Raw genomic sequence first — 12,444 nt, 5'->3', positions numbered from 1 at the left:
TGCCACCTTTAGAATTTGAAAGAGAGTAGGTTTGTCTTTCCTTAATCTTTCTTCTAAGGTGAGTTGTAAGGTCAGTATTGACTCATGGGTTCCAATATTTCTAGGGAATCCAAACTGATCTTCCCTGAGGTCCACTTCTACCAATTTTTGCATTTGTCTGTAAAGAATTCGAATTAGTATTTTGCAGTTGTGACTTATTAAACTGATAGTTCAGTAATTTTCACATCTGTCAACGCCTGCTTTCTTTGGGATTGGAATTATTATATTCTTCTTGAAGTCTGTGGGTATTTTGCCTGTGTCATACATCTTACTCGCCAGATGGTAGGGTTTTGTCAGGACTGGCTCTCCCAAGGCTGTCAGTAGTTCTAATGGAATGTTGTCTACTCTCGGGGCCTTGTTTCGACTCAGGTCTTTCAGTGATTTGTCATTGTCTTCAAGCAGTATCGTATCTCCCATTTCATCTTCATCTACATCCTCTTCCATTTCCATAATATTGTCCTCAAGTACATCACACTTGAATAGATGCTCTATACACTCCTTCCAAGTTTCTGCTTTCCTTTCTTTGCTCATATCTGGGTTTCCATCTGAGCTCTTGATATTCATACAAGTGGCTCTCTTTTCTCCAAAGGTCTCTTTAATTTTCCTGTAGGCTGTATCTATCTTACCCCTAGTGTGATAAGCCTCTAAATCCTTACATTTGTCCTCTAGCCATCCCTGCTTAGCCATTTTGCACTTCCTGTTGATCTCATTTTTGAGATGTGTGTATTCCTTTTTGTCTGCTTCATTTATTGCATTTTTATATTTTCTCCTTTCATCAATGAAATTCCAAATTTCTTCTGTTACCTAAGGATTTCTACTAGCCCTCATCTTTTTACCTACTTGATCCTCTGTTGCCTTCACTATTTCATCCCTCAAAGCTACCCCTTCATCTCCTACTGTATTTATTTCCCCTATTCCTGTCAATTTTCCCTTATACTCGCCCTGAAACTCTGTACAACCTTTGGTTTAGTCAGTTTATCCAGGTCCCATCTCCTTAAATTCCCACCTTTTTGCAGTTTCTTCTGTTTTACTCTACAGTTCATAACCAATAGATTGTGGTCAGAGTCCACATCTGCACCTGGAAATGTCTTACAATTTAAAACCTGGTTCCTAAATCTCTGTCTTACCATTATATAATTTATCTGAAACCTGTCAGTATCTCCAGGCTTCTTCCATGTATACAACCTTCTTTTATGATTCTTGATCCAAGTGTTAGCTATGATTAAGTTGTGCTCTGTGCAAATCAGGCAGCTTCCTCTTTCATTTCTTACCCCCAATCCTTATTCACCTACTACATTTCCTTCTCTCCCTTTTCCTACTATCTAATTCCAGTCACCCATGACTATTAAATTTTCGTCTCCCTTCACTATTTGAATAATTTCTTTTATCTCATAATATATTTCCTCAATGTCTTCATCATCTGCAGAGCTAGTTGGCATATAAACATGTACTACTGTAGTAGGCATGGGCTTTGCATCTATTTTGGCCACAATAATGCATCCACTATGCTGTTTGTAGTAGCTTACCCGCACTCCTATTTTTTTTATTCATTATTAATGCTACTCGTGCACTACCCCTATTTGATTCTCTATTTATAACCCTGTACTCACCTGACCAAAAGTCTTGTTCCTCCTGCCACCAAACTTCACTAATTCCCACTGTATCTAACTTTAACCTATCCATTTCCCTTTGAAAATTTTCTAACCTACCTGCCCGATTAAGGGATCTGACATTCCATGCTCTGATCTGTAGAATGCCAGTTTTCTTTCTCCTGATAACAGCGTCCTCTTGAGTAGTCCCCACCTGGAGATCCAAATGGGGGACTATTTTACCTCTGGAATATTTTACCCAAGAGTATGCCATCATCATTTAATCATAAAGTAAAGCTGCATACCCTCGGGAAAAATGATGGCTGTAGTTTCCCCTTGCTTTCAGCCATTCGCAGCACCAGCACAGCAAGGATGTTTTGGTTAGTGTTACAAGGCCAGATCAGTCAATCATCCAGACTGTTGCCCCTGCAACTACTGAAAAGGCTGTTGCCCCTCTTCATGAACCACACGTTTGTCTGACCTCCGTTGTGGTTGCACCTACGGTATGGCCATCTGTATAGTTGAGGCATGCAAGCCTCTCCACCAACGGCAAGGTCCATGGTTCATGGGGAGGGTACTCTGTTAAAAAAGTTTTTAATAGGTTGCCAACAGACATAGGCATGAAATCAAAATTTACATTCATTAAAAAATAGAAAGGTCTAACATTATTTACTCCACTGGCAGAGTGAAGCTTCAGGAAACAGCAGTGACAATGTGTTCATAGGTTGTCAACCACAAAGAGCCTCTGCCAGGTAAACACCATACAGATTAGAGGCAGCATGGCAAGGGTTGAAAATGAGTGTAACATCAACATCTGCTGATCTGGATTCTGAATATTAATTTCATGTATGAATGCATGAAGAGGTTGTTATACGTTGCTGTTATTTGGTGAGTGAAATGGAGGTGACTGCTGATGCTCAGTGTCATCTCACCAATAAAAAGAATAAATTTTTGTTTGCTTTGAATTGAGGACAATTTCTAGTAATCACTACACATGGAAGTTATTTTATGGCAAAGATTCAGGACAGAACTGTGACTGCAATCTCAGCTGTGGTGATGCTATTCATAGTGACTAAGTACAGAATTTTTATATAATATTAATCATGATAATGAAATTCTGTCGAACAAAGTGTCCACAAGGCCCATGTGCCAATCTTACATAGGGGAGTGTGTAGGCCACATCTTTAAAATACTGCATGATACAATTTAATTTTTAACTCACAGTGTACACTCACAAATAAGCCATACAATGTCAGCCAGACATATTTGGTTGGCAAGAATAAGAAGAACTGAACAATTTAACAACAAAACATGTAATTACTCATAAAATACACAAAGAATAGAGAAGTGTAAAATCTTAGTAGGCCATGCTAAACATTGTCTACCACTGGTTCACTAACAGTAGCTTGTGCTAGAGCAGTGGCCACAAATACATAAATCGGTAAGCATTTGAGATCAAACAATTTCTTGGCAATGCAAGATGTTATTGGGTTCCACTGGGAGCCTAGTTAGGGCATCTACAGCCATATATTTGTTTACTGGTTAATAATGAATCTGATAATGGTAAAGCTCTTCAGAGTATTTATCACCAGGATTGTAACATTTGTACTTTTGTCTGAGAGATTTTGTCATAAGTGTCAAATATGACAAGTACTGTTTTGTTTTTGGTCATATTATAAACTTTTCACCAATATAAGTATATACTGAAGGGATATTGCAGGCTGTTCACATGAAATTCCATATCAGCCAATATAAGGTGACCTGACAGCTGGCTTGCCCTCAGTTTTTCCTTTTATAGCTGCTATAATCCAACTCTGCTTCTACAAGGTGAATTAATACCACTGCTGCCATCTGCATGGACTGGATTGGACTTGTGTTTTTGGATAGTGGCTGCCACATTTTCCAAATCACTTTCTGGTTTGTGATAGGTCTGTAATCTGCAGTCCATGAGGTGGTAAAACAATAGCTGTTGCTCAGTCACATCACTTCATGTGTTCAGTAATGCTCATTAATGTAATTCAGCCAGTTCTGATTTAAGCTAGTCTTTATTTATTAATGGTATTAGCCTTTGCAAGGAGACAATGGATGAGCATCTGGTTTAAATGCACAATGAACTTGTTAAGTTTTGTAGCATCACTACCTAGTATTGGGTGAAACTTGTAAAAATTTGTAGGAAACTGTTGTGCGGCATTAGGTTAACTACCACTGGCCAGTAAACACAGTGCAGCAGTATGTAGTTTATTTACCAAGATGTGTACAAATGGAATGCAAGATGAACTAGCCATGCTCTGTGAAACCTGCACCGTACAGTAAGAATAGCCAGAGTGGGCAGAATGTTGTCATCACATCAGGGCGAGGACCATGTTATGAGCTATGTGACCAAGTGCCTGGCATTACTGCAAAAATGCACCCCATAGCATTATAAATAACTGTAAATTTTGAGACAGATTCATTTGGAGATCAGTAGTACTACCATGACACCAGGGCAATGCTAAATGATGTGACGACTGGGTGCTACCAGTTGCTGCCAAAATTTCAAGAAGAAATAAGGGGTGGAGAAGCCAGCTCTTGCATTAAGTTCACCCTGTGAGACTTGGTGCATCAGTGCAACAGACCTGCCCTCTGCACCTGCCACTGTCACACTCCTGCCTGGAGGCAGCACATTGTGCCTTGTGAATGGCAGTCTTCCCTTGTCACTATAGAAAACACAAGCTGGTCCTGGGGCTCCTGGGCCTGGGCATTCAACAACAGAAGATGTACACAGCAAGAAGAAGAAGCACGCCATTGATGTTAGGGCCTTTGCCTACTGACAGACCACCAGCTTGCTTTTGGGCTTGACATCAGCATCATAGTGTGAAAAGCAAGTACCATCCCAATGGGGAAAGTTGTCTGCTGAATATTTCCAGATTGCTGCACTGGAGTGGCATGGGTCTGCCTCATACTGATGATGGAGAAATGTGCAACTGAAAAATAATAAAGTGTTTTCCTTGACCACCAGTCTATCACTGGGCCCCACTAGCCTGCCTCTCAGTCCCACCCTTGGCCAGCCAGGTCACCTCAAGAGTGGTCCCACACCTCATGGGTGGTACCAGAGGCTGCTACACTATGTGTCAGAAGCGCTGACAATGCCACCTGTTGACAGTGGAGGGTGTGCCATCCCACACAGTGCAACATTTGAGCTGCAGCCTATGGTATCTTCATTGTGGGGTGAATGAAACAGTTGCTCTTAGTTTGTAATAGACGTGGGATCACAAATTAAAGTTCATCATAATTGCAAAGTTACTTTTGTGAGACCAAAAGTACTGATGGGGGCCTCCAAATTTAGGGGTAAATGTAAGAATCATTGGTTGGAACCCACATGATATGCACAGTGTAATTCACTAGGGCATTCTAATCCTCGAGCAGAATCTGTGGCAGTTGTTTGATTTGCGTGTCTTGCTGTACAGTCAAATAATGGTGGAACCTGAGATAATGGAGGAAGGCCAGATAGTTCACAAATAGGCATATGGAGCAACTATGATAGAGTTGTTGACTAAAGATTGTTCTGTTGTTGTTACTGTTGGGTTTTTCAAATATGAGTAAGGGTAGCACAGTGGCAGAATCAGAGACACAAGATGTCACTGGCCCAAAAAGCAGTACAACCGTTAGATAATGAAGAGGGGTGATTAAGAGCAGAAAACACATTAGCAAATAATGAGTTAACAGTAAGGAAGGAGGCATTGGAATTATTAAAATCATAGAATCTAAGAATAGATATAGTTGTTGCAAAGCTTGTTACTCAACTTTCTGGTAGATCATCTGAGGTTGTATTATCATTTGTGGAGGATCTCTTGTCATTTGCTGAAATAGAGGGTTAGCTGAACACACAGTTGTTGTAAATAGCAAGATTGCCCCTTTGAGGAGAAGTGTAGTCCTTTGTATGATGCATGGGGTCACTAAAAATGGCAGAGAATTCTGGCAGCTAAAACAAGAATTGTTGCCAAGATATAAGAAGCAGATTAGTGCAAGATTTTCCCACAAGCAATTGCTAAGACATCTAAAGAAGGCATAGGGGATTTTTCAGAGGGTATTAGGATATAAGAATTATGGCATCATGATGAGGCAACCAAGGTGTTGTGTGTAGAGAATTATGGGAATAACAATAGGCATGATCTGGTTGGTACTAACCATATATTTAAACTCAAAAGGCAACCTCAGAATCACCAAAATGTGTTCCCAGTAAAACTGAATGCAGGAAATACGAATGCTGAGATAGAATGCACCATACATGGTAAACTTGGTGTACGAAGTTATAAGGTTCCATTAGACACAGGGGTGCATATGTCAGTGGTCTTGGGAGATTTAGTAGGCAGGAGACAATGGGAAACTTACTGGGGCCCATGTATGGGATGGGGATAGTGATATATAGTCCCTGGGGTCACTAATGGTGAGTTTTGAATTAGAGGCAACCAGGTTTAGGCCATGTGTTGAAGTAGTGTCTTGTGTAAGCGAGGGCTACAGCGTGGTCCAAAGGCTACACTTTCTCCATCAGCATCATGTCATAACTGGCCTTCAACACCATGTGATGTAACTTACTGGGAAAACATTCTCAGTAGAGGAAGCTGTTGTCAATGTTGATCAATCATGAGGAGTTTCTGTTGTAGTAGTTAATCCTGTTAACCATGGACATTGCCATTGATGCTTAATTTGCATGACTGTAAGTTGAGTGACACTAGGAAGTGACTGTAAATGGATACGGAGCCTGACTTACAGTTGGTACTTTATGTATAGTGAAACTGCTGGTGGATAGTAACTTACTGGATACACCAAGACAAAGTAGTGAACACTTACGGGAGAACGACAAAGGCAAGGTAGTATACATCAATCTTGATAATTTTGGCAATGAGGAGATTAAGTTGTTGAAAGGAACATTAGTGGCAATGATTCTTGAGTTTCTCCCAGCGTATTTGATAATCAAAATATCCACGGGTGTACTGCCAGTCTATAGTGTCCAACGAGCACAATATTTCGGCGATCATACATGTCGCAATCATCAGGTGAACTGACGGACTGAGCTCCTGTGAATGTGCTGGCACGGAGATGTGTACACTATGGCTGCTCAGGGGGAACTGGGTTTGGTCGCGGCTTAGGCCGATTTAAATCCTCTCCGCCCATGGCGCGCTCACTCCTCCGTCAGCGCCCCTCACCACGGTCGCGCGGTTAACAGATTTTGACGGCGTTTAAGATTATGTCGGTGTGATGGCTCTGTCCTCCGTGGTCGTCACAACTATACGTTTGCTCGATTTCCTCTTGATTAACCCAATAGCAGGTTCCCAAGCCTTGCTAAGATTATAGCCACAGTCATGGTTTATGAGGTCGTCATTGGTGCGAATTTCGATGGCCTCTCTAAGAACTCTGCCCCAGTCTCTCGACATCTGTACCAGAATCCTCGTGCGTTCATACTCCATTGCATGATTTTCTGACAAACAAAGTTCAGTGACCGCCGACTTGCTCGGATACATCAGTCGAGTGTGCCTCTGGTGTTCACGGAATCGGTTCTTGACGGTATGCAACGTCTGACCAATATACGACTTGCCACATTGACATGGAATCTGGTACACACCGGCTTACCTCAAACCAAGGTCATCTTTAGTGCTCCGCACCAGTGCATGAGTTTTATTAGGAGGACAAAACACAGTTCCGACCCGAGTTTTAAGTACCCCACTCCTCTGTGAAGGGTGGTGGCAGCTGTCTGCGAGCAAATACAGATCAGTGTGCGTTGCACGCAGACAACTGCCACCACCCTTCACAGAGGAATAGGGTACTTAAAACTATAGTACATAGGGCGCGCACTATCTCTGATGCAGAGAGTCTACCCCAGGAATTGGAACATCTGAGAACTGTATTTTGAAAAAAATGGGTACTCAGAGTGGCAGGTTCATCTCGCTCTCCACCCAACCACTACAGCACAACCTGTGGAGTTGGATGAAATCACGAGGGAGGATGTAGGCACTGCGTTATTCCATATACAGGCACACTCTTGGGGAAAATCGCCCGCATTTTGAAGAAACACCGGGTCGGAACTGTGTTTTGCCCTCCTAATAAAACTCATGCACTGGTGTGGAGCGCCAAAGATGACCTCGGTTTGAGGAAGGCTGGCGTGTACCAGATTCTGTGTCAATGTGGCAAGTCGTATATTGGTCAGATGATGTGTACCATCGAGGATCGATGCCGAGAACACCAGAGGCACACTCGACTGATGTATCTGAGCAAGTTGGCGGTCGCTGAACATTGACTGTTGGAAAATCGCATTATGGAGTATGAACACACGAGGATTCTGGTACAAATGTCGAGATACTGGGACAGTGTTGTTAGAGAGGCCATCGAAATTCACACCAAATTACGACATCATAAACCGTGACTGTGGATATAATCTTAGCAAGGCTTGGGAACCAGCGATTGGGTTAATTAAGAGGAAATCAAGCCAACATATAGTTGTGATTACCACGGCGGACAGAGCCATCACACCAACGTCATCTCAGACGGCTTCGCAATCTGTTCCGCCGCACGACCGTGGCGCAGGGAGTGTGCCACAGGTGGAGTGTATTTAAATTGGCCGCCGCCGCGACCGAACCCAGTTCCCCCAGAGCAGCCATAGCGTATGGATCTCCGTGCTGGCACATTCACAGGAGCTCAGTCCATCAGTTCACCTGATGATTGCGACATGTATGATCGCCGAAATATTGTGCCCGTTGGACACTATAGACCTGCAGTACACCCGTAGATATTTTGATTATTAGCGGCAATGTTAGAAATTCTGGAAGAGGAAGATTGCTGTGCAAAAGGTGTACAGGATGAACAAGCATGGGGTGTCACTAAGAACACACTGCATGGAAGGTTAAGGATTTGAGGGGAACAGAGAGATCACAAATGAAGAACTGTTGTTAGAGTTCCAAGATTTGTTTTTTCCATGAAGGCCCTTGCCTGCAACATGTGATGCAACACAGGATTCCTAGGGGAATGAAGTGCTGGTGTACTGGAAGATGTACAGAATATCATGAGCCCTGCAGTCAATTTTAGGAGACTTTATCACTTAGCAGTTAGCTGACTGTAGTAGTAGCCCAGTGAGGGCAGGAATTATAATTGTACCTGAAAAGTGTGTGGTTGGTTCAAGGAATTATTGATTCTGCTGTGATTACCACCATTTGAACAATAAGATGACTGCAGATGCTTACCCATTTGCAAACATCATGGAAACAATTGATAAACTTGGACAGTGCCAGTATTTCTTGATGATGGATTTGCAGAGAGGGTACCATCAGTTGGAGGTGATTCCAGAAGACAGACCAAAGACTGCATTTTCATTACCTTGGGGAAATTATAAGTATAGAAGAATGCTGTTTGGTTTGAAAATTCATCAGCAACATTTCAGCATTGGTTAGACGGTGTGTTGAAGGGGTTAAATCCTTGTCAATGTTTAGTGAATTTCGATAATTTCTTTCTCAAAGAGCTGCAAGAACATAGGCAGTGACTGAGAGAAGAACAGGAGGTTACAGTCTGCACATTTAATTTGGATATGTAATTAGTACAGGTGGTGTGAGTACTGATCCAAGATTGATACAGGTAGTACAGGATTCTCCAGTACCAGGGTCTATTCTGGGTGTCACAAATTATTATAGGAAATTCGTGAGAGGGTCTACAGGTATAGTGTGACTGCTTATACAACAGTTAAGAAAGGGTATCAGAATTCTGTGGTCTGAAGAGCATCAGAAAGTATTTGATAGATTAATGGAAGTATTGACACTGAGTCCAATGTTGGCATTCCTGAATTTTGAGAAGAAATTTATATTATTATGCGATAGGTTGACCCATGCTCTGGGGCAAGTTTTGAGTCAGGAGTTCAATGGAGAAGAACATTCAATTGCTTTTGCATTGTGATGACTGAATAGACCTGAAAGAAATTATTCTACTACAGAGAAAGAGATGCTTAGCTGTACTTCCAGTTTTATTTTTACATGAGAAAGTTGTAAAAAAAGTGATGGATCATGCGGCTTTGAAGTGGTTACTTAGTTTGAAGGATACTTCCAGTAGACTGGTGAGATGAGCACTAAAACTCAGTGAATTTGGATATGAATAAATCCACAAACTGGGGAAGAAACACTGGAATGTGGACACGCTATGAAGGAAGGAGGGTGCACCAGCACTAGGTTGAGACCTCGCTGAGTGGCAAGCAGAGCAGAGTGCTGAAACAGAATGTAAGCAGATCAGTAAGCAGCAGCATTTCAACATGTGTGATGGGTTGTTATGTAAGGAGACAACACTGAGACCACCAGTGGCAGCATCAGTGAAGCTGAGGGATAATGTGCTAAGAGAGATGAATGATCACATTTTGTTTGGCCATGGAGGGTGCAGAGCAACAAATTGGCTGGTGACCGAGACGTTCTGGTGGGAAAGAAGAAAAGGTGATGTGAGTCAGTATATCGAGCATTGTGTGAATTGAGCTCAACATCCAGATATGAATGGAAAATGAGTACCGTGGCAGAGATTGCTCCAAGTAATGAAACCATTTAGGTTTATTGGGGTGGATGTGTTAGGACCATTTAGCTGAACACCAGCAAGGAATCATTTTGTGTTCACTATTACAGACCATTTCTCTGATTATATCAAAATGGTGCCAATACTGAACCATAAGACAGTCACAGTCAAGGGAGCCAGCCACCCAATGACCATTGCTGGCTTCCCATGCCAGAGTGGAGTATGTCTGCCTCAGACTGATGTTGGAGGAATGTGTAACTGAAAAGTAATAAAGTGCTTTTCTTGACCATCAATATATGACTGGACACACCGGTCCACCACTCAGCCTCACCCTCAGCTAGCTGGGTCACCTCAGAATTATCACACCCATCCCAGTTGCTACCAGAGGATGCCATGCTATAGTTTGTTTCACAGTTAAGTTGGCAGAAAATGCTGTAGAAGTTTTCATGTACAATTATTCACTAAATATGATTGACAATGAAAATGACATTAAAATGAGATAACTCTATATTTTAAAAGCAAAGGCAGTGACTGTAACTAGTCACAATTAACATTTTGCTTAACATCTTGCAACCTAATCTATTCAGGTGGAAGCCATTTTTCCATGAACATTTGCCACGAAAAAACTTCTTAGGATCTCTTGAATACAGTTCCTAGATAGTCATATTGCTCTCTAATATTACAATTTACTATCGCTATGTATTTTTTGCCTACACTGAAGTTGTCATCCATCCAGAGACTGGTTTGTGCACCACGATGCTTTACTACGAATGGTGCTGTTGTAGATGGTATGCTGTTGTCTTTCTCCAACCATCAAACAGACTTTCCCAGTTAGTTATTGGAGGACCTGCAGTTTATATCAGACTCTGGACCATGATGCAAGGCAGCATTTTTCACATCAACAACATTGCCAGAGGTGAAAGAAATGGTAAGTGACAGACAAAAATCCTAAGATGACCTAGGATTGAACCAAAGAACTTTTGATCCACAGGCTGGCACTTCACCTATTGAGCCACCACCAAGCCATAGTTTCTCATCTACAGTATATTATGTCACTAATTAAAGTTCTAACTCATGTAAAAGTTTCAGACCATTTGAAATATGTTCATTGCTTTACTGACAAAATCTTTGTCAAATAACTGGCACCCACATGTATGGAAACACCTGTACATTTCCTGCAAGATTCATCTGAAGATCCTTATTTGAAGTTAACATGTTTAAATGTTTACTAAATTCATTAAATCCATTTTCTGAACAGTCATCAGTACTTGAGTTAGACACATCAATATTCTTTAGTAAGGAGATACCTATAATGGGAGATTGAAGTTTCACTACTGTTTCACCTATTTCTGTTTTTATTGCACATGACATTTATCTTTTATATTGTTTGTGATTTAGGTTTTACAGTTAATTTTACATATGCATCTGCTACATACATGTTTGTTGAAACCTGAAACCTGGGTTTTGTCACTTCACAAGTTTCTGCAGTTGAGTTTGTTTGCTTTACTGCATGTGCTTGTGACTTCTCTGTACCAGAGAATTCTGTCTCAGTTCTGTCTTTTGATTCTTATTGAATTTGAAGTGTATCAGTTTCATACATTCTCATAGCAGTAGGCACTCAGAATTGAAAGCAATCATACATGGTGCTGCACAAGGTTCTGTCTTGTGGCCTCTATTGTTTCTGATATACATAAACGATCTTCCACTTGCCATTTCAGAAGACGTAAATTTTGCCCTTTTCAAAGGTGCTACTAGCATAGGAATAGAACATAGTACCACTCTCAGTACTGGTTTCTCAAATAATGGGTTACAAGAATTAGAAAGTGCTAAGTTTTTGGGACTACAGAAAGTTCACAGTTTTAATTGGAAAACGCGCTGTATAAAATTTATCAAGCATCTTTGAACAGTTATGTTTGCTGTGTGTATAATGATTGTTGTATGTGGTTTAAAAATGATGAAACTAGTTTATTATGTGTATTTCCATCATTAATGAGTTGAGAAATCTTTTTTGGAGACACTCAACTTATAGTGATAGTATCTTCTTTATAAGGAAGTCTGTTATAATAAGTATATCTGGTGTTAATACTAAAACATCTTGCAATGCCCTATTAAAATGCATCATATTTTGACAAATAGTTCACAGTTTTCGTTGACATCCCCTGTCAATACAAATATTTATTTTTTATCAAAAAATAGTGAAAAGCATGAATACGAGTACAGACTCAGATACAAGAGTACACATGTATTCAACAGCTTGTCAGAACACATTAAATGTCACATAGAGAATGTGATGAAGTTAAAG

General features: G+C 41.0%; 1 protein-coding gene across 1 annotated transcript in view; it reads right to left on the bottom strand.

Annotated features, from left to right (window-relative positions):
• The window catches only part of LOC126299332 (uncharacterized), a 793,355-nt gene that overhangs the window by 171,365 nt on the left and 609,546 nt on the right, over positions 1-12,444 (bottom strand). The gene's annotated exons all lie outside the window — the stretch shown is intronic.

This window comes from Schistocerca gregaria, chromosome X, assembly GCF_023897955.1.
Source record: "Schistocerca gregaria isolate iqSchGreg1 chromosome X, iqSchGreg1.2, whole genome shotgun sequence".
NCBI lineage: Eukaryota > Metazoa > Arthropoda > Insecta > Orthoptera > Acrididae > Schistocerca > Schistocerca gregaria.
This window is presented reverse-complemented; position numbering and strand designations above follow the sequence as displayed.